The sequence below is a fragment of the Ambystoma mexicanum genome, chromosome 11 (genome assembly GCF_040938575.1).
Source record: "Ambystoma mexicanum isolate Mex_15411 chromosome 11, UKY_AmexF1_1, whole genome shotgun sequence".
In the NCBI taxonomy this organism is placed as follows: Eukaryota; Metazoa; Chordata; class Amphibia; order Caudata; family Ambystomatidae; genus Ambystoma; species Ambystoma mexicanum.
The window spans coordinates 821,739,914-821,761,235 of NC_090934.1; the positions used below are offsets into that span (position 1 = coordinate 821,739,914).

General features: G+C 46.1%; 8 non-coding genes across 8 annotated transcripts; all 8 read right to left on the bottom strand.

Moving 5' to 3' along the window:
* Window positions 1-10,946: 10,946 nt before the first annotated feature.
* On the bottom strand, window positions 10,947-11,019 carry TRNAW-CCA (transfer RNA tryptophan (anticodon CCA)). Its single transcript has one exon. It is a non-coding gene; the product is annotated as a tRNA-Trp (tRNA).
* Window positions 11,020-11,331: 312 nt separating this feature from the next.
* On the bottom strand, window positions 11,332-11,405 carry TRNAN-GUU (transfer RNA asparagine (anticodon GUU)). Its single transcript has one exon. It is a non-coding gene; the product is annotated as a tRNA-Asn (tRNA).
* A 1,789-nt stretch (window positions 11,406-13,194) lies between these two features.
* Window positions 13,195-13,266, bottom strand: TRNAW-CCA (transfer RNA tryptophan (anticodon CCA)). The gene has a single exon. It is a non-coding gene; the product is annotated as a tRNA-Trp (tRNA).
* A 2,553-nt stretch (window positions 13,267-15,819) lies between these two features.
* TRNAN-GUU (transfer RNA asparagine (anticodon GUU)) lies at window positions 15,820-15,893 on the bottom strand. The gene has a single exon. It is a non-coding gene; the product is annotated as a tRNA-Asn (tRNA).
* A 1,790-nt stretch (window positions 15,894-17,683) lies between these two features.
* TRNAW-CCA (transfer RNA tryptophan (anticodon CCA)) lies at window positions 17,684-17,755 on the bottom strand. Its single transcript has one exon. It is a non-coding gene; the product is annotated as a tRNA-Trp (tRNA).
* A 313-nt stretch (window positions 17,756-18,068) lies between these two features.
* Window positions 18,069-18,142, bottom strand: TRNAN-GUU (transfer RNA asparagine (anticodon GUU)). The gene has a single exon. It is a non-coding gene; the product is annotated as a tRNA-Asn (tRNA).
* Window positions 18,143-19,932: 1,790 nt separating this feature from the next.
* TRNAW-CCA (transfer RNA tryptophan (anticodon CCA)) lies at window positions 19,933-20,004 on the bottom strand. The gene has a single exon. It is a non-coding gene; the product is annotated as a tRNA-Trp (tRNA).
* Window positions 20,005-20,317: 313 nt separating this feature from the next.
* TRNAN-GUU (transfer RNA asparagine (anticodon GUU)) lies at window positions 20,318-20,391 on the bottom strand. The gene has a single exon. It is a non-coding gene; the product is annotated as a tRNA-Asn (tRNA).
* Window positions 20,392-21,322: the final 931 nt, after the last annotated feature.

Consider the following 21,322-nt stretch of genomic DNA (forward strand, 5'->3'; position numbering starts at 1 on the left):
ACCAGCCATATTTTATCATATACTAGTACAAGGGCTCCCAGAAGGAGTTCAGAAACAGCTAAAGAAAGTAGTGGGAATGGAAGCAAAACCATGGCCAGAAATACAACTGACTATAGTACATCACTGCAGGACATGGCAAGGGAAAATGAAACAAAAGGAGGAGGACAGGAAAACAGAAGAGGCCAAATTAGTACAGAAAAAACTTACTAAATATACAATGGAAGGGGCACTAATAACTACGCCCACACCAATGGCCCAAAGCCCAACGCAAGTAGTGGCTGCACAAGATCCAGCCCAAATAGCGCCCCCACAAGGTGTAATACAGCAAGTGCCGCCTCTGCAATCACACACACCGAACATGGGAGGAGGGTACCCAATGCAAGGAACTGGGTATTATAGTTATAACAGAGGGAGAGGAGGGTTTATGAGAGGGAGAGGATATGGATATAATACCCAGCAACAGGCTGGGGGACTCAGAAATTACTACCCCACAGGGCAACCCGTATACCAGGACAACACAGGGAGCTTCCCATGGCAAAACAGGGAACCACCCGTGTGTTGGAGCTGCGGACTATTAGGACACATGTCACGTACATGTAGGGTCAGGCCAGGAACACCAGCATGGAATGAACAAGCACAACCTAGGACCTCACAAGAACAGCAGGGCATGCAACAACAGCAGATGTCACAACAAGGGAGTGACCAACAACAACAAACACGACAGCCACAAACCTATTCACTGCCACAACAACAAATAACACAGCAACTGACGACGCAACAACAACAAGTGGCGTTAATACAACCACCACCCCAAACTGAACGAACACAATTGGGTGGGGTGTCGGTGTTGGGACACAACCCTTACACAGGGAATGGCCAATCATTGTACCCCCAATAGGCCAGCCCACAGACGGCCTTGGTGTGTCCCATCCTGTCAGTAACACCTAATAGTGCGGAGGAGCCACGCATAGAGGTAACGATAGGTGACAAAAAATTATCATTTCTTGTTGACACCGGGGCAACCCGGTCTTGCATAAGGGAAGGTAAATTTAAGATGTCAGGCGAAGCCATGAACACCCAAGGATTTTCTGGGGCTAAAGGGTTGGTTCCATTTACTGATAACGTTCCCTTATCTATTGGAGATTATGATCTGTCAGTCCCACTTTTGTATTATAGTGCCTCGCCAGTAAACATACTGGGGAGAGACATAATGAACAGGTTGAATATGACGATCTCCTTTACAGAGGATGGCATAATTTGCTCTACTCCAGGGATTAACATGCTCGCAGCACGACAGATTTTGCAAGCGTACTGTGGACAGACAGCGATTAGGGCGGAGCCACTGGATGGCGAGATATTCCAATATGGCACAGACATGGCATTTGCATGGATGCCAGGGATAGAAGGGAAAATATGGAGGAGGCCAGCAGCCTATCTATTCCGACCAGAAACACCAGCTAATGAACTGGAAGGGAAGGTGTTTGCAGTGGACATTGAGAGCATTATTGCAACAGCTGATTATGTTGCTGTGCACGCCCAAGATAAAGAAGGGAGAGCCTGGAGGGCGGTGATAGCACTAGCAGAAGGATGTAGGCTGACCCAGGTGTCAGATGAAGAGCTGTTCTCAGAAGAAAAGGAAGAAAATGAAATGGTGTTCATGATGAGTGTAGAAATATGGCTAAGAGTGGCTCACAAACAAGTAGCACAAAAAATTGCAATGGCACTTGAGGCACCTGCAGGCACCCCAGTCCCATTTTTTAAGGAGGATATGTCAAAGGTGCCCAAATCATTATGGACTATTAGCCCTTATGACGTGGGATGCATAAAAAGCATAGGGGGTGTAAGGATAAAATTGAAAAAAGGTGCCATACTACCAAGAGTGAAACAGTACCCATTGTCAAAAGAGGCAGATGAGGGCATATATGAAACCATAACGGCCCTTATAAACAATGGCATATTGGTCCCCTCAGAATCACCATGTAACACAGCTGTGTACCCGGTGCGCAAGGCTAAAGGGGGGTCTTGGCGCTTCATACAGGACCTCAGACCCTTGAACAACATAGTAGAAGCAGAGTATCCAGTAACAGCAAACCCGGCCACAATATTGTGTGGCATTCCAGCAGAAGCATCACGATTTACAGTGATTGACCTTAAAAATGCTTTTTTCTCAATACCATTACACCCAGACTCACAAGATTTGACAAGCTTCACTTACCGAAATACAAAGTGGAAACATACCAGATTACCACAGGGGTATTGTGAATCACCCTCAATTTTCAATAGAGTAATACAGATGGATTTGGGTAACGTTGAGGTGGAAAGCACAGTGTTACAGTATGTGGATGACATAATAATTTGCAGTACAAACGAAAGCAAATGTAGAGAGGACTCCTTAAAAATGTTGACAATATTGGCTGAAAAGGGGTACAAGGTAGACATGGAAAAGATACAATACTGTCAGGAACAGGTACTTTACATTGGCCAACTGATATCCCAACATGGAAGAAGGATTGCACCACAAAGAGCACAGGCCATCTCAAGCACTCCCGTGCCACAGACTGTGAGAGAACTGCAGCAATTTCTGGGGCTGTGCAACTACTGTAGAGCATGGGTATTTGATTATAGCTCATACATAGGACCCCTGCTTGAGGGTTTGAAGGAAGCAAATAAAGGGGAGAAAAAGTTGGGATGGACCATGGAAATGAGGGAGGCATTTGACGAATTAAAGGACGCGATATCAACTGCTCCAGTACTGGCATCCCCAGACTATGAGCGGCGCTTCTTTATATTTTCACATTGCGACTCAGCAGTGATGAAAGCAGTGTTGGCCCAAAAAACTAGCATGGGCTATAAACCAGTAGCATTTTACAGCGGTCACTTAGACCCTATAATGTTAGGCCACTTCTCTTGTGAACAAGGTCTTGCTGCAGCTGCTTTTGCAGTAGAAAAGGCATCAGCAATAACTATGGGGTGTCCAACTACACTATTTGTGGAACATGCATTATTTGCGATATTGAATAAACCTAAGTCCACACTAACAACACAGAGGGCATCAGGTTATGAGATTATTTTGTCTAAAGCTGAACTAGCAATTGTTAGATGTAGCACAGTTAACCCTGCAAGGTTCCTAGCAGAAGTAATTGAAGAGGGCGATTACGCCCACGACTGCACCCAAGTAACTGAAATGTACTCATGTACTAGGAAAGTTGAAGAAAACGCACTAGAGGGAGGTGAGCTTTTGTTTATTGATGGGTCATCAACTATTGATCAAGGAGATGGGATACGAAGGACTGGGGCAGCAGTAGTAAAAATGATGGAGGCGCCGGTGTGTGTGGCTATGAAGTGTGTACAATTACCACAGCATTACTCTGCTCAAGCCGCGGAACTCGTTGCACTAATATTGGCATTAAGGGAAAGTTTTAATAAAAGAGTAACTATATATTCCGACAGTGCATATGTTACATCCACTGTCCACTCAGGGCTATCAAAATGGAGAAGAAGAGGGTTTAGGAGAGCTGATGGCACTCCAGTACAACATGCCCTCTTGTTGGCTGAACTAATTGAAGTAATAAACGACCCCCAAGAACTAGCCCTAGTAAAATGCACCGCACACACCAATGGAGAAGACTACGTCTCAAAAGGAAATGCAGCAGCAGACGCACATGCGAAATATGCTGCATATTTTGGTGAGATATGGAACCCCACAGACTCACAGAAAGGGAGAGGGAGGGGAATAGCTAGGGAGATGTTAATAAGAGAAGGGTACACCCATCTCCCAGCCACACAGATTATGGAACTACAAGCGGCTGCACCAATGGCCGAAAAAGAAGTATGGGTGAAAAGAGGATGCACAATGTCACCAACTGACGCACTATGGCGTCAGGGTGGCACTGGGAAAGTTGTAATACCGTTGGCACTGTTAAATACCGCCCTGAGCCAATTACATCACCCTGCCCATACAGGCAAGGAAATAATTGCAGCACGAATTAGAGAAGATTGGTTTTGTCCCGAGTTAACCTCTCATGTGTCAAATTTTATCAGTAATTGCCTCACATGTCAACAGTTTACGGCCGGTCATACTTTAAAAGTGATAAGAGGTACTATACCCCGGCCAGAAGGACCTTTTCGGCACCTTCACATTGACTATGTTGATATGATCAACATATGTCAAGGTAATAGGTATATGATTGTAGTAGTATGCCCATTTTCTAGGTGGATTGAAGCAGGGCCCTGTTCACACCCTGATGCGTTTAGAGCAGCCAAATTCATAGTAAGGGAGGTCTTCCCCAGGTGGGGAGTGTGCGAGGTGTTAAGATCAGACAACGGCCCCCATTTCGCAAACGAAATGTTCCAGCATATCACATCCCTGCTGAACATTAAACACAAATTTGCATGTGCATACCACCCACAGGCTAATGGTGTATGTGAACGCCTGAATGGCTTATTGAAGGAGGCAATTGCTAAAATACAACAAACAACAAAGAAAAGTTGGTTGTATTGCCTTCCGTTAGCATTGTTTGAACTTAGAAACAGGCCAGGGTCCGACCACCACCTCACCCCTCACGAAGTGGTTACTGGACGCCAAATGCGCCTTCCCCTAACACCAACGTCAAGGGCATTCACCGACCACGAAAGTTCAGCGAATGTGTTAGGTGATGAAATGTATCAATATGTGTCTTCTTTGATTACTAGTGTCGTGTTTGTGTCTCAACAGCTCGAGCGCATACGGGGCGGGTCTACCAGCAACCAAGAAAAAGACGAAAATACAGAATTGGGAAAGGAGAACTTGTGCAAACTTGCCAAAGGTGACCACGTACTACTTCGCAATTTCAATAGGAAGTGGAACCAGAAGAGGTTCACTGGCCCCCATCTGGTAGAGGACGTATCAACAAGAGCAGTAAAACTAAAGGATAAGCGTGCCTGGAACCACCTACATGACGTAAAGATCTACAAACTGCAGACCCGCCCCAGCGCCAACGACAGGTCCATTGGAAGAACAACAACCACATCCCCTACAGCGGAAGAAAGTTCCACCACAGACAACGACCCAATTGTTCCCTCGGAGACAATAACTGACGAAGAAGGGGGTGATCCCCATACTGCCCACCCCATGATCACTCGCTCAAAGAGTAAAAATACTTCCGCCATTTGAGCACAAACCCCCCCCCATTGACTGCTAAGTACAGTTGTAACTAAAACTAAAGGACATGCTTGCACTAATACACATGTAAACACGTGAATGTTCTCTTTTTTCTCTCGCACATACAGGAACTGCGTAATATTGTATTGTTAAGAAAGCTAATTAACAAATTCAGTGTGCAGGTGTAGATGGTGCTGCCAGACGATAACTACCCAGAAGAATTGTCACACCAGTTCGTATACGAAATAAAGAGGCCAACATACTTAAAAAGGAGAAGGGTACGTGTCTACTACACAGCCTTCCTCCTGGCCATAGAATATCACATGCCCCACCTCCACCCATACTTGCCGGTCTTAAGAGACCCATCACTTAGAGTAGCGTGGGAGCAGCTCTTCGCCTGGGCACTGAATGACTACTTGATAGGGAGAGCTTAAAACTAACATTTAATAACGAGCACTTTTGAGAATTTTTAGGCGGGCAACTGTAACGTCGCAAGAATAAGCTGCCAGGACTGCAGCAAGGTAAGAGCAAAATGCCAGTGAAATTAGCATATGTAATAAAAATAATAGGGATTTTTATGATCACCGGATTCTTGGCTGCCTCTGTCTGGCAGTACAGCTATGCTATTGATTTTATTGCTGCACCCAAACTTAATATAACCCCGCCCTCTGCTGCAACAGGTGTTACGTCAGGTGGTAATAGTAACATTGCACCCAAGCAAAATAGAGTTAAACGCAGCACATACTCAGACAATAAAGGTATTGATAATTATGTACAAGATTCAGCACACGTCACAAACAACATATGGTACCAGCACATGACCCGCATTGGTAAGCAGACAACTGAGGATAGCTGTTACGTTTGCTCATTAATACCATACGCCATGAGCGCTTCACGAACATTTGTTGCCACAGAAATAGATGAAAAAACAGCACAGTGCATAATATATTTGGCCCTGTTCCAAACGAAAGGAAGATTTCAAGGAACAGTAGTGCACATGACATGGAAAACGCGAGACTCATACCCATATGAAAACAACTTCCTCAAGACCTATCTGAGTTATCACAAGACCAGTTTACATGCTGAAGCATTCAGGTACATAACAAGTGGCCCTGCAAAAGGAGAAACAAAGAAGGTAACACTGCAGTACCTACCATGTGATTGGTACGCCACTGAAGTTCCGGGTAAACAAGGATGCTGGGAAAGGCCGCTACTGACGATAACAGGAAAGGTGTATCTGGACAACAGCTGGGAGATAGGAGTAATTGGCAGCAACATGGTAACAAAAGAAACTATCTCAACCATCGAGACACACAATCATCGATGTTGGACGACGTGGATCAAGTACGTACCAATGCTCACGTGGGTAGAAGAAGATGAAGACCCAATAACAATATTACCATTGACTGCGCCCAAAGTATGCTACCAGCATAAAGGAGAGGTGGACGTAGGATATAACACCAATTGTGCAAGTGTGATGGAGTTACCTGAGGGGGGTGCGGGAACAGCAGTAATAATGGACCATTATTGGGCCTGTGGAGAAAAGGCATATCATACACTGCCTCCCCTGTGGAATGGTGTGTGCACAATGGTACACGTCAATGTACCATCACTAGTGGTACCTAAGAAGCATGTCAATGTGGCGAAATTTCCTAAAATGGATGAAGGGGATAAGAGACGAAAGAGATCTGCACCACTCCAGAAGGAGCAAGAGAACAAGACCAACAGCGAAGATACTGTCCTAAATAGGAGAAAACGACAAGGAGAGCCACTGACAGGAAATTACCTGTGGGGAAGGTCGGAAACGGAACTAACGTCAATACCGCCAGAACACAGACTATTCAGCAGAGCAGCAATGTTTTTCTCCTCAATAATACATCCGGGACTGCAGGCATACGCAAACGCAAAATGGCTCCAAATAACCAGATGGGAACTAATGATGACCATCAATTCAACAGTAAATGGGTTCAACGCAATTAAAGAGGAGCTGAGAGCTGTAAGGATGGTAGCATTACAGAACAGATATGTACTGGACCTTCTCACAGCAATGGAAGGAGGAGTTTGTGCAAAGATAGGACAATCTTGCTGCACGTTCATACCTGCCAACGATGCCGACAATGGTACACTGACAGAAGCAGTTTCACAATTGGCCCAGATGCACTCTAAAATGATGGACGAGAGTAACGGTGTAAACAAGGATAAGAGCTGGTTTTCACTATTATGGTCATGGATGCCATCTTGGCTGTCAGATGGACTGAAAATAATAGTGGGGTGTACTATTTTGGCTGGAGCTACTCTGATCATAATTAGATTTTGGAAAGCCCGGAAGGCACGCACGGCTGACGAGTTGCTGGAAATGGTGGGAATGCACCCCTTGATGCCAGCAGATGATGGTCAGCATACAGGGGTGATAATACAAGAGAGGGAGAAGCTGCGCACACAAATAATCACCAACCATCTAGATCCACCATCAGTGAAGATCGAGAACCCAAGGAACCCCAGGAGCTACATAGGAAGATGGGTATACTGTACTCCTGGAGGAACATGTGAATACATGTATTGGTCGTTTGAAGATCATGTAAACCATTATGGACATCTCGGAGGGATAACTAAGATATGGAGGGTAAGAGGAGATAACGAGAAGGATATGTTTGTGGTCGACAAGTCGACCAGAGGGGGGACTGAAGTGGGAGAATGCAAGACCAGACTCCCGTCCTTCACCTCTCGCGCTTGGCCTAGAGGGTCACGGCCCAGACACCCGCCGCGAGAAGAGTTTGTCCAGTTACCAGACGACCAGGTACCCTGGTACAGGAACATACGGATGTGTCCACCTGTTTGCCCAGCAGCCCGCACTGGCCATGCCGACACCTGCGGCTCGGATCAGCTAGACTAAAAACCACACGTCGTTAGAGATGCCATGACGACCTAGACAACGGGAAGCACATCAGTACAAATATACACGCCTAACATTTCCACACCAATCTACACGAAGAACATACTCAGTGCTCTGACGTAGCCGACAGGCATACTCACGGACGTGCATCTTTATTATTTTTACATAGGCTTTCAGAATGCAGAAACGCAAGATGCATCATGAACTCATCTATAACGCCGCTTGCTCACGCTTCTCTTGAAACCCGTTACCACCATGAGAGGTATAATAGAAACACGATACTGGTCATGGAAATATATGCCACTATAACCTAAAGCACCCATGCCCGAAATAGATCACTTATACACCAGGCCAAGTAGGCCTCAGGCAAGAGTTCCCGTGGACATTAACAAAGCAAAAGTCAGGTTGCTGATCCCGCAGAATGAGCCTGGTGGAGCAACCAGCCAAGGTCGCAATGTTGCAAACCCACATCCAAGAACAAATCATCAAAGGCACGATGTTGCAACCTCGCACTCCGCGTACCAACGTTAAAGTCATATCTACAAATTAAACCAGACACACAGTGGAAAAGCAATATTAATTGTGCAGAATTCTGCCTCAAACACGGTCCCGCCTCACGTGACCAAGCCGAACCTGACGAGATGCCAAAGCCCAGGAGGAGAAAGGCGTCTGGGTCCCTCGCTACGAGACATAGGCCGATACACTTGAAAGGCTCAATGGACATCTGCTACAGTGGGAGCGGTCAGCCTTCCACCTATGAATAAATCCTCACATTGTCTGCACGTACCCCTATTGAAACATTGTTGCAAACACAGGTACACCGAGAGCTGGGAACAACGGTGGTCCCAGGCTGGGGAGCTCACGGATGCACCAATCAGAACATGGGGCTCTTATCTCAGACGTCAGTAACATTAGCCAATCCTCAGGGGTCTTCATGTAACAATTCTTATGTATCTAATTATAGGGACAACCCAGATATACCACCTGACTACACCTTGACCACTAATATCATTCTCTATATGTGTACTATACTAACCCTACCACTCGAGCAACCAATTAAGAGTGGCGATAGGTTTTTTGTTAACTTTCTGAAGTGACGCAAGTAGCGCGTCATATTACAGTAAAAAGGGCCTGCGAGCCCCACGATTGTGTGTGTGTCAGGACGAACGCGTACGCTCCTTGACCCATCCCTGCCGTTTGCATAATAAACAGCAGAAGTTGCCTTGCTCCTTGTGTGTGCCTCATACTCTGTCTCGATCCGAGATATACACGGGAGGAGTTGGGGCCTCCCTGCCCGGAGGTCTGCGGACGGCCCGGCCGATAGGCATAACTTGCTATGAGGAGAAAGCCACAGTTGCGCACTTGTGTTAAAAGGGGACAGTAGGCTGAACCCAGAGAACACGGGAGAAATGACTCAGGTTTACTGAGTGGAACACTCTGTGTCTTTGTGCAAAAAACAACAGCGTCTTTTCGGTTAACAGCCGAACGCGCTAACCAATTGCGCCACAGAGACTCACTGGCATGTGTGTTCTGCCTTTGGCCTGATTGTATTGCTATTTTTTTCTGATTGGCAGAAAACCTGAACTTTTTTCTGAAAAAGGCATGCCTCTCTTAGCACTGCAGTGCATTAGACTGCTCCCTTGCTTCCCTGAGTCCCCAAATACACAACCACCCTGGGCACAATAGAAGACACATTCCAGCAGATTTAGCAAGATTGCACCAAGGATTCTATATGTAGGTACCTTGCTGAGAAGCAAGACCTGCAGTTGCATTCTTCTGTTAAAAGAGGGCAGCAGAGTGCACCAAGAGAACTTGGCGGAAGTAGCTTATGTTAACTACTTGCCATGCTCTTTATAGTTCCCTCTGTTTGACTGGGTGAATTCTAATTTCTGGGGTAGAGTAAGCAATTTTTGGATCTAGATGCTGTGCGCAACAAGAATGCTATATACTGCACTGTACTGCTACTGGAAAGTTACCAATTTTACAGGATGTTCAGGTAAGCTTTGTTTCAGAAAACAACTTGCTAGAGGCACTAAGACAGATTACTGGGACAAAGGAAGTGGGTTTGGGGATTAGCACATCTCCTATGAAAGGTAAAGTCACGCCCGAGACAACTCTGAGTGTCACCTCAAATTCTAAGAAATGCAAACTAGGGACCTACGCTTTTTAATTGCCAGTGGATCTTTGTGTTTCAGACAAATGTGCACGCCTCCCAGAGCCCCTTGCAATGCACTTAGGGAAATGGGGGAAGGTGCTGTGAAGCCCTCTCGCTGACAATGTCTCTCTTGTCTATAATGTATCTATGAGAGAGAGAGAAATAGGCAATGCGAGAGTGAAAAAGTAAAATGGAAATGTGTCTTCTGAGACCAGTATAAGGGGAAACCCTCACAATCCAGGACCGACAGTTGATTGGGAGGGCGCTTACAGGTTTCCGACACCAGACCGGTACCTGAACTCACAAACCCAAACTGCAAAGTGATGCCCATTGCCACTAGACTGCCGACCCCCTTTCGGGGCCCCAACATATATCCTTTAGTCACACCTAGAGTTCCCAGGACAGTGCAGCATTCAGCGATTACACGAAAATATTGACAGCGCTAGGAGGCCATGCAAATGGCAGAGGTATGCTTTACAAAGCCCACGTAGCGTGCACAAAACAGCACATCAGTCAGGCCCACTTGAAGAGATGGTAAAGAGGAAATACTTCTGCTGCATCCAGTAAAACATAGAGATTGGCCTGCTTTAAAGGTTGACCATGTCCTTCATGGGTGTCTGTCAATATGAAACTTCCCTGCTGCAAAGCTTACATTCGAAACGCCAGAACAACTAGGCCCAGAGCACAAAGATGCAGTCAGGTTGAAATAACGAGATACTGAAGAGCAATTTTGTATTTCAGAGTGGGAAAAGGAAGTATGAACCCGACGTGATTTGAACACACAACCTTCTGATCTGGAGTCAGACGCGCTACCATTGCGCCACGAGGTCCTTGTGGCAATCCACCTGGTGTGTCTGATGACAGAATAAAGGTAGGAGACGTACATGCACCTGCAGAGCCTCATTGCTTCTTTAGGTAGACTGGCTAGGATAGCTTCCTTCTGTGCATCAGTACACGCTGCAGCCAAACCCTTCCCATGAAGTCTTGATGTTTATGAATTGAATGGCAAGTTTTGAAAAACTAAAGCAAGCGAGAAGAATTGCTTGCAGTTTATTGGATTTTTTGGACGTCAGCAGACGAGACCTGCGAGAGGTAAACAGAAGTTGATAGTTGGTCATGCTGAATTTTTGAGCCAAAATGCATCGTCCCTGGGTGGGCTTGAACCACCAACCTTTCGGTTAACAGCCGAACGCGCTAACCGATTGCGCCACAGAGACTCATGCAGTGCTTACACTGGGGCCTGATTGGTGTGCTGTTTGCTTATGCTCCCCAGGCAACCTGAAAATATTTCTAAAATAGCTCTATTTCCCACAGCAAATCAGGGTATCAAGCACTTCCCTACCTCCCCTAATCCACAAACACAGGGGATTTAGTAGAGGACAGAGCCCATCAACAGTGCACCAAATGTCCTCTGTGTAGGCATAACTTGCTATGAGGAGAAAGCCACAGTTGCGCACTTGTGTTAAAAGGGGACAGTAGGCTGAACCCAGAGAACACGGGAGAAATGACTCAGGTTTACTGAGTGGAACACTCTGTGTCTTTGTGCCAAAAACAGCAGCGTCTTTTCGGTTAACAGCCGAACGCGCTAACCAATTGTGCCACAGAGACTCACTGGCATGTGTGTTCTGCCTTTGGCCTGATTGCATTGCTATTTTTTTCTGATTGGCAGAAAACCTGAACTTTTTTCTGAAAAAGGCATGCCTCTCTTAGCACTGCAGTGCATTAGACTGCTCCCTTGCTTCCCTGAGTCCCCAAATACACAACCACCTTGGGCACAATAGAAGACACATTCCAGCAGATTTAGCAAGAGTGCACCAAGGTTTCTATATGTAGGTACCTTGCTGAGAAGCAAGACCTGCAGTTGCATTCTTCTGTTAAAAGAGGGCAGCAGAGTGCACCAAGAGAACTTGGGGGAAGTAGCTTATGTTAACTACTTGCCATGCTCTTTATAGATCCCTCTGTTTGACTGGGTGAATTCTAATTTCTGGGGTAGAGTAAGCAATTTTTGGATCTAGATGCTGTGCGCAACAGGAATGCTATATACTGCACTGTACTGCTACTGAAAAGTTACCAATTTTACACGATGTTCAGGTAAGCTTTGTTTCAGAAAACAACTTGCTAGAGGCACTAAGACAGATTACTGGGACAAAGGAAGAGGGTTTGGGGATTAGCACATCTCCTATGAAAGGTACAGTCACGCCCGAGACAACTCTGAGTGTCACCTCAAATTCTAAGAAATGCAAACTAGGGACCTACGCTTTTTATTGCCAGTGGATCTTTGTGTTTCAGACAAATGTGCACGCCTCCCAGAGCCCCTTGCAATGCACTTAGGGAAATGGGGGAAGGTGCTGTGAAGCCCTCTCGCTGACAATGTCTCTCTTGTCTATAATGTATCTATGAGAGAGAGAGAAATAGGCAATGCGAGAGTGAAAAAGTAAAATGGAAATGTGTCTTCTGAGACCAGTATAAGGGGAAACCCTCACAATCCAGGACCGACAGTTGATTGGGAGGGCGCTTACAGTTTCCGACACCAGACCGGTACCTGAACTCACAAACCCAAACTGCAAAGTGATGCCCATTGCCACTAGACTGCCGACCCCCTTTCGGGGCCCCAACATATATCCTTTAGTCACACCTAGAGTTCCCAGGACAGTGCAGCATTCAGCGATTACACGAAAATATTGACAGCGCTAGGAGGCCATGCAAATGGCAGAGGTATGCTTTACAAAGCCCACGTAGCGTGCACAAAACAGCACATCAGTCAGGCCCACTTGAAGAGATGGTAAAGAGGAAATACTTCTGCTGCATCCAGTAAAACATAGAGATTGGCCTGCTTTAAAGGTTGACCATGTCCTTCATGGGTGTCTGTCAATATGAAACTTCCCTGCTGCAAAGCTTACATTCGAAACGCCAGAACAACTAGGCCCAGAGCACAAAGATGCAGTCAGGTTGAAATAACGAGATACTGAAGAGCAATTTTGTATTTCAGAGTGGGAAAAGGAAGTATGACCCCGACGTGATTTGAACACACAACCTTCTGATCTGGAGTCAGACGCGCTACCATTGCGCCACGAGGTCCTTGTGGCAGTCCACCTGGTGTGTCTGATGACAGAATAAAGGTAGGAGACGTACATGCACCTGCAGAGCCTCATTGCTTCTTTAAGTAGACTGGCTAGGATAGCTTCCTTCTGTGCATCAGTACACGCTGCAGCCAAACCCTTCCCATGAAGTCTTGATGTTTATGAATTGAATGGCAAGTTTTGAAAAACTAAAGCAAGCGAGAAGAATTGCTTACAGTTTATTGGATTTTTTGGACGTCAGCAGACGAGACCTGCGAGAGGTAAACAGAAGTTCATAGTTGGTCATGCGGAATTTTTGAGCCGAAATGCATCGTCCCTGGGTGGGCTTGAACCACCAACCTTTCGGAACGCGCTAACCGATTGCGCCACAGAGACTCATGCAGTGCTTACACTGGGGCCTGATTGGTGTGATGTTTGCTTATGCTTCCCAGGCAACCTGAAAATATTTCTAAAATAGATCTATTTCCCACAGCAAATCAGGGTATCAAGCACTTCCCTACCTCCCCTAATCCACAAACAAAGGGGATTTAGTAGAGGACAGAGCCCATCAACAGTGCACCAAATGTCCTCTGTGTAGGCATAACTTGCTATGAGGAGAAAGCCACAGTTGCACACTTGTGTTAAAAGGGGACAGTAGGCTGAACCCAGAGAACACGGGAGAAATGACTCAGGTTTACTGAGTGGAACACTCTGTGTCTTTGTGCCAAAAACAGCAGCGTCTTTTCCGTTAACAGCCGAACGCGCTAACCAATTGTGCCACAGAGACTCACTGGCATGTGTGTTCTGCCTTTGGCCTGATTGCATTGCTATTTTTTTCTGATTGGCAGAAAACCTGAACTTTTTTTCTGAAAAAGGCATGCCTCTCTTAGCACTGCAGTGCATTAGACTGCTCCCTTGCTTCCCTGAGTCCCCAAATACACAACCACCTTGGGCACAATAGAAGACACATTCCAGCAGATTTAGCAAGAGTGCACCAAGGATTCTATATGCAGGTACCTTGCTGAGAAGCAAGACCTGCAGTTGCATTCTTCTGTTAAAAGAGGGCAGCAGAGTGCACCAAGAGAACTTGGGGGAAGTAGCTTATGTTAACTGCTTGCCATGCTCTTTATAGATCCCTCTGTTTGACTGGGTGAATTCTAATTTCTGGGGTAGATTAAGCAATTTTTGGATCTAGATGCAGTGCGCAACAGGAATGCTATATACTGCACTTTACTGCTACTGAAAAGTTACCAATTTTACAGGATGTTCAGGTAAGCTTTGTTTCAGAAAACAACTTGCTAGAGGCACTAAGACAGATTACTGGGACAAAGGAAGAGGGTTTGGGGATTAGCACATCTCCTATGAAAGGTACAGTCACGCCCGAGACAACTCTGAGTGCCTCCTCAAATTCTAAGAAATGCGAACTGGGGTCCTACGCCTTTTATTGCCAGTGGATCTTTGTGTTTCAGACAAATGTGCACGCCTCCCAGAGCCCCATGCAATGCACTTAGGGAAATGGGGGAAGGTGCTGTGCAACCCTCTCGCTGACAATGTCTCTCTTGTCTATAATGTATCTATGAGAGAGAGAGAAATAGGCAATGCGAGAGTGAAAAAGTAAAATGGAAATGTGTCTACTGAGACCAGTATAAGGGGAAATCCTCACAATCCAGGACCGACAGTTGATTGGGAGGGCGCTTACAGGTTTCCGACACCAGACCGGTACCTGAACTCACAAACCCAAACTGCAAAGTGATGGGCATTGCCACTAAACTGCCGACCCCCTTTCGGGGCCCCAGCATATATCCTTTAGTCACACCTAGAGTTCCCAGGACAGTGCAGCATTCAGCGATTACACGAAAATATTGACAGCGCTAGGAGGCCATGCAAATGGCAGAGGTATGCTTTACAAAGCCCACGTAGCGTGCACAAAACAGCACATCAGTCAGGCCCACTTGAAGAGATGGTAAAGAGGAAATACTTCTGCTGCATCCAGTAAAACATAGAGATTGGCCTGCTTTAAAGCTCGACCATGTCCTTCATGGGTGTCTGTCAATATGATACTTCCCTGCTGCAAAGCTTACATTCGAAACGCCAGAACAACTAGGCCCAGAGCACAAAGATGCAGTCAGGTTGAAATAACGAGATACTGAAGAGCAATTTTATATTTCAGAGTGGGAAAAGCAAATATGTCCCCGACGTGATTTGAACACGAAACCTTCTGATCTGGAGTCAGACGCGCTACCATTGTGCCACGAGGTCCTTGTGGCAGTCCACCTGGTGTGTCTGATGACAGAATAAAGGTAGGAGACGTACATGCACCTGCAGAGCCTCATTGCTTCTTTAAGTAGACTGGCTAGGATAGCTTCCTTCTGTGCATCAGTACACGCTGCAGCCAAACCCTTCCCATGAAGTCTTGATGTTTATGAATTGAATGGCAAGTTTTGAAAAACTAAAGCAAGCGAGAAGAATTGCTTGCAGTTTATTGGATTTTTTGGACGTCAGCAGACGAGACCTGCGAGAGGTAAACAGAAGTTCATAGTTGGTCATGCTGAATTTTTGAGCCAAAATGCACCGTCCCTGGGTGGGCTTGAACCACCAACCTTTCGGTTAACAGCCGAACGCGCTAACCGATTGCGCCACAGAGACTCATGCCGTTCTTACACAGGGGCCTGATTGGTGTGCTGTTTGCTTATGCTTCCCAGGCAACCTGAAAATATTTCTAAAATAGCTCTATTTCCCACAGCAATTCAGGGTATCAAGCACTTCCCTACCTCCCCTAATCCACAAACACAGGGGATTTAGTAGAGGACAGAGCCCATCAACAGTGCACCAAATGTCCTCTGTATAGGCATAACTTGCTATGAGGAGAAAGCCACAGTTGCGCACTTGTGTTAAAAGGGGACAGTAGGCTGAACCCAGAGAACACGGGAGAAATGACTCAGGTTTACTGAGTGGAACACTCTGTGTCTTTGTGCCAAAAACAGCAGCATCTTTTCGGTTAACAGCCGAACGCGCTAACCAATTGCGCCACAGAGACTCACTGGCATGTGTGTTCTGCCTTTGGCCTGATTGCATTGCTATTTTTTTCTGATTGGCAGAAAACCTGAACTTTTTTCTGAAAAAGGCATGCCTCTCTTAGCACTGCAGTGCATTAGACTGCTCCCTTGCTTCCCTGAGTCCCCAAATACACAACCACCTTGGGCACAATAGAAGACACATTCCAGCAGATTTAGCAAGAGTGCACCAAGGATTCTATATGTAGGTACCTTGCTGAGAAGCAAGACCTGCAGTTGCATTCTTCTGTTAAAAGAGGGCAGCAGAGTGCACCAAGAGAACTTGGGGGAAGTAGCTTATGTTAACTACTTGCCATGCTCTTTATAGATCCCTCTGTTTGACTGGGTGAATTCTAATTTCTGGGGTAGAGTAAGCAATTTTTGGATCTAGATGCTGTGCGCAACAGGAATGCTATATACTGCACTGTACTGCTACTGAAAAGTTACCAATTTTACAGGATGTTCAGGTAAGCTTTGTTTCAGAAAACAACTTGCTAGAGGCACTAAGACAGATTACTGGGACAAAGGAAGAGGGTTTGGGGATTAGCACATCTCCTATGAAAGGTACAGTCACGCCCGAGACAACTCTGAGTGTCACCTCAAATTCTAAGAAATGCAAACTAGGGACCTACGCTTTTTATTGCCAGTGGATCTTTGTGTTTCAGACAAATGTGCACGCCTCCCAGAGACCCTTGCAATGCACTTAGGGAAAGGGGGGAAGGTGCTGTGAAGCCCTCTCGCTGACAATGTCTCTCTTGTCTATAATGTATCTATGAGAGAGAGAGAAATAGGCAATGCGAGAGTGAAAAAGTAAAATGGAAGTGTGTCTACTGAGACCAGTATAAGGGGAAATCCTCACAATCCAGGACCGACAGTTGATTGGGAGGGCGCTTACAGGTTTCCGACACCAGACCGGTACCTGAACTCACAAACCCAAACTGCAGAGTGATGGGCATTGCCACTAGACTGCCGACCCCCTTTCGGGGCCCCAGCATATATCCTTTAGTCACACCTAGAGTTCCCAGGACAGTGCAGCATTCAGCGATTACACGAAAATATTGACAGCGCTAGGAGGCCATGCAAATGGCAGAGGTATGCTTTACAAAGCCCACGTAGCGTGCACAAAACAGCACATCAGTCAGGCCCACTTGAAGAGATGGTAAAGAGGAAATACTTCTGCTGCTTCCAGTAAAACATAGAGATTGGCCTGCTTTAAAGGTTGACCATGTCCTTCATGGGTGTCTGTCAATATGATACTTCCCTGCTGCAAAGTTTACATTCGAAACGCCAGAACAACTAGGCCCAGAGCACAAAGATGCAATCAGGTTGAAATAACGAGATACTGAAGAGCAATTTTGTATTTCAGAGTGGGAAAAGGAAGTATGACCCCGACGTGATTTGAACACGCAACCTTCTGATCTGGAGTCAGACGCGCTACCATTGCGCCACGAGGTCCTTGTGGCAGTCCACCTGGTGTGTCTGATGACAGAATAAAGGTAGGAGACGTACATGCACCTGCAGAGCCTCATTGCTTCTTTAGGTAGACTGGCTAGGATAGCTTCCTTCTGTGCATCAGTACACGCTGCAGCCAAACCCTTCCCATGAAGTCTTGATGTTTATGAATTGAATGCCAAGTTTTGAAAAACTAAAGCAAGCGAGAAGAATTGCTTACAGTTTATTGGATTTTTTGGACGTCAGCAGACGAGACCTGCGAGAGGTAAACAGAAGTCCATAGTTGGTCACGCTGAATTTTTGAGCCAAAATGCACCGTCCCTGGGTGGGCTTGAACCACCAACCTTTCGGTTAACAGCCGAACGCGCTAACCGATTGCGCCACAGAGACTCATGCAGTGCTTACACTGGGGCCTGATTGGTGTGCTGTTTGCTTATGCTTCCCAGGCAACCTGAAAATATTTCTAAAATAGCTCTATTTCCCACAGCAAATCAGGGTATCAAGCACTTCCCTACCTCCCCTAATCCACAAACACAGGGGATTTAGTAGAGGACAGAGCCCATCAACAGTGCACCAAATGTCCTCTGTGTAGGCATAACTTGCTATGAGGAGAAAGCCACAGTTGCGCACTTGTGTTAAAAGGGGACAGTAGGCTGAACCCAGAGAACACGGGAGAAATGACTCAGGTTTACTGAGTGGAACACTCTGTGTCTTTGTGCCAAAAACAGCAGTGTCTTTTCGGTTAACAGCCGAACGCGCTAACCAATTGTGCCACAGAGACTCACTGGCATGTGTGTTCTGCCTTTGGCCTGATTGCATTGCTATTTTTTTCTGATTGGCAGAAAACCTGAACTTTTTTCTGAAAAAGGCATGCCTCTCTTAGCACTGCAGTGCATTAGACTGCTCCCTTGCTTCCCTGAGTCCCCAAATACACAACCACCTTGGGCACAATAGAAGACACATTCCAGCAGATTTAGCAAGAGTGCACCAAGGTTTCTATATGTAGGTACCTTGCTGAGAAGCAAGACCTGCAGTTGCATTCTTCTGTTAAAATAGGGCAGCAGAGTGCACCAAGAGAACTTGGGGGAAGTAGCTTATGTTAACTACTTGCCATGATCTTTATAGATCCCTCTGTTTGACTGGGTGAATTCTAATTTCTGGGGTAGAGTAAGCAATTTTTGGATCTAGATGCTGTGCGCAACAGGAATGCTATATACTGCACTGTACTGCTACTGAAAAGTTACCAATTTTACAGGATGTTCAGGTAAGCTTTGTTTCAGAAAACAACTTGCTAGAGGCCCTAGGACAGATTACTGGGACAAAGGAAGAGGGTTTGGGGATTAGCACATCTCCTATGAAAGGTACAGTCACGCCCGAGACAACTCTGAGTGCCTCCTCAAATTCTAAGAAATGCGAACTGGGGTCCTACGCCTTTTATTGCCAGTGGATCTTTGTGTTTCAGACAAATGTGCACGCCTCCCAGAGCCCCTTGCAATGCACTTAGGGAAATGGGGGAAGGTGCTGTGAAGCCCTCTCGCTGACAATGTCTCTCTTGTCTATAATGTAACTATGAGAGAGAGAGAAATAGGCAATGCGAGAGTGAAAAAGTAAAATGGAAATGTGTCTACTGAGACCAGTATAAGGGGAAATCCTCACAATCCAGGACCGACAGTTGATTGGGAGGGCGCTTACAGTTTTCTGACACCAGACCGGTACGTGAACTTACAAACCCAAACTGCAAAGTGATGGGCATTGCCACTAGACTGCCGACCCCCTTTCGGGGCTCCAGCATATATCCTTTAGTCACACCTAGAGTTCCCAGGACAGTGCAGCATTCAGCGATTACACGAAAATATTGACAGCGCTAGGAGGCCATGCAAATGGCAGAGGTATGCTTTACAAAGCCCACGTAGCGTGCACAAAACAGCACATCAGTCAGGCCCACTTGAAGAGATGGTAAAGAGGAAATACGTCTGCTGCATCCAGTAAAACATAGAGATTGGCCTGCTTTAAAGGTTGACCATGTCCTTCATGGGTGTCTGTCAATATGATACTTCCCTGCTGCAAAGCTTACATTCGAAACGCCAGAACAACTAGGCCCAGAGCACAAAGATGCAGTCAGGTTGAAATAAAGAGATACTGAAGAGCAATTTTATATTTCGGAGTGGGAAAAGCAAATATGCCCCCGACGTGATTTGAACACGAAACCTTCTGATCTGGAGTCAGACGCGCTACCATTGCGCCACGAGGTCCTTACGGCAGTCCACCTGGTGTGTCTGATGACAGAATAAAGGTAGGAGACGTACATGCACCTGCAGAGCCTCATTGCTTCTTTAAGTAGACTGGCTAGGATAGCTTCCTTCTGTGCATCAGTACACGCTGCAGCCAAACCCTTCCCATGAAGTCTTGATGTTTATGAATTGAATGGCAAGTTTTGAAAAACTAAAGCAAGCGAGAAGAATTGCTTACAGTTTATTGGATTTTTTGGTCGTCAGCAGACGAGACCTGCGAGAGGTAAACAGAAGTCCATAGTTGGTCACGCTGAATTTTTGAGCCAAAATACACCGTCCCTGGGTGGGCTTGAACCACCAACCTTTCGGTTAACAGCCGAACGCGCTAACCGATTGCGCCACAGAGACTCATGCAGTTCTTACACAGGGGCCTGATTGGTGTGCTGTTTGCTTATGCTTCCCAGGCAACCTGAAAATATTTCTAAAATAGCTCTATTTCCCACAGCAAATCAGGGTATCAAGCACTTCCCTACCTCCCCTAATCCACAAACACAGGGGATTTAGTAGAGGACAGAGCCCATCAACAGTGCACCAAATGTCCTCTGTGTAGGCATAACTTGCTATGAGGAGAAAGCCACAGTTGCGCACTTGTGTTAAAAGGGGACAGTAGGCTGAACCCAGAGAACACGGGAGAAATGACTCAGGTTTACTGAGTGGAACACTCTGTGTCTTTGTGCCAAAAACAGCAGCGTCTTTTCGGTTAACAGCCGAATGCGCTAACCAATTGTGCCACAGAGACTCACTGGCATGTGTGTTCTGCCTTTGGCCTGATTGCATTGCTATTTTTTTCTGATTGGCAGAAAACCTGAACTTTTTTCTGAAAAAGGCATGCCTCTCTTAGTACTGCAGTGCATTAGACTGCTCCCTTGCTTCCCTGAGTCCCCACATACACAACCACCTTGGGCACAATAGAAGACACATTCCAGCAGATTTAGCAAGAGTGCACCAAGGTTTCTATATGTAGGTACCTTGCTGAGAAGCAAGACCTGCAGTTGCATTCTTCTGTTAAAAGAGGGCAGCAGAGTGCACCAAGAGAACTTGGGGGAAGTAGCTTATGTTAACTACTTGCCATGCTCTTTATAGATCCCTCTGTTTGACTGGGTGAATTCTAATTTCTGGGGTAGAGTAAGCAATTTTTGGATCTAGATGCTGTGCGCAACAGGAATGCTATATACTGCACTGTACTGCTACTGAAAAGTTACCAATTTTACAGGATGTTCAGGTAAGCTTTGTTTCAGAAAACAACTTGCTAGAGGCACTAAGACAGATTACTGGGACA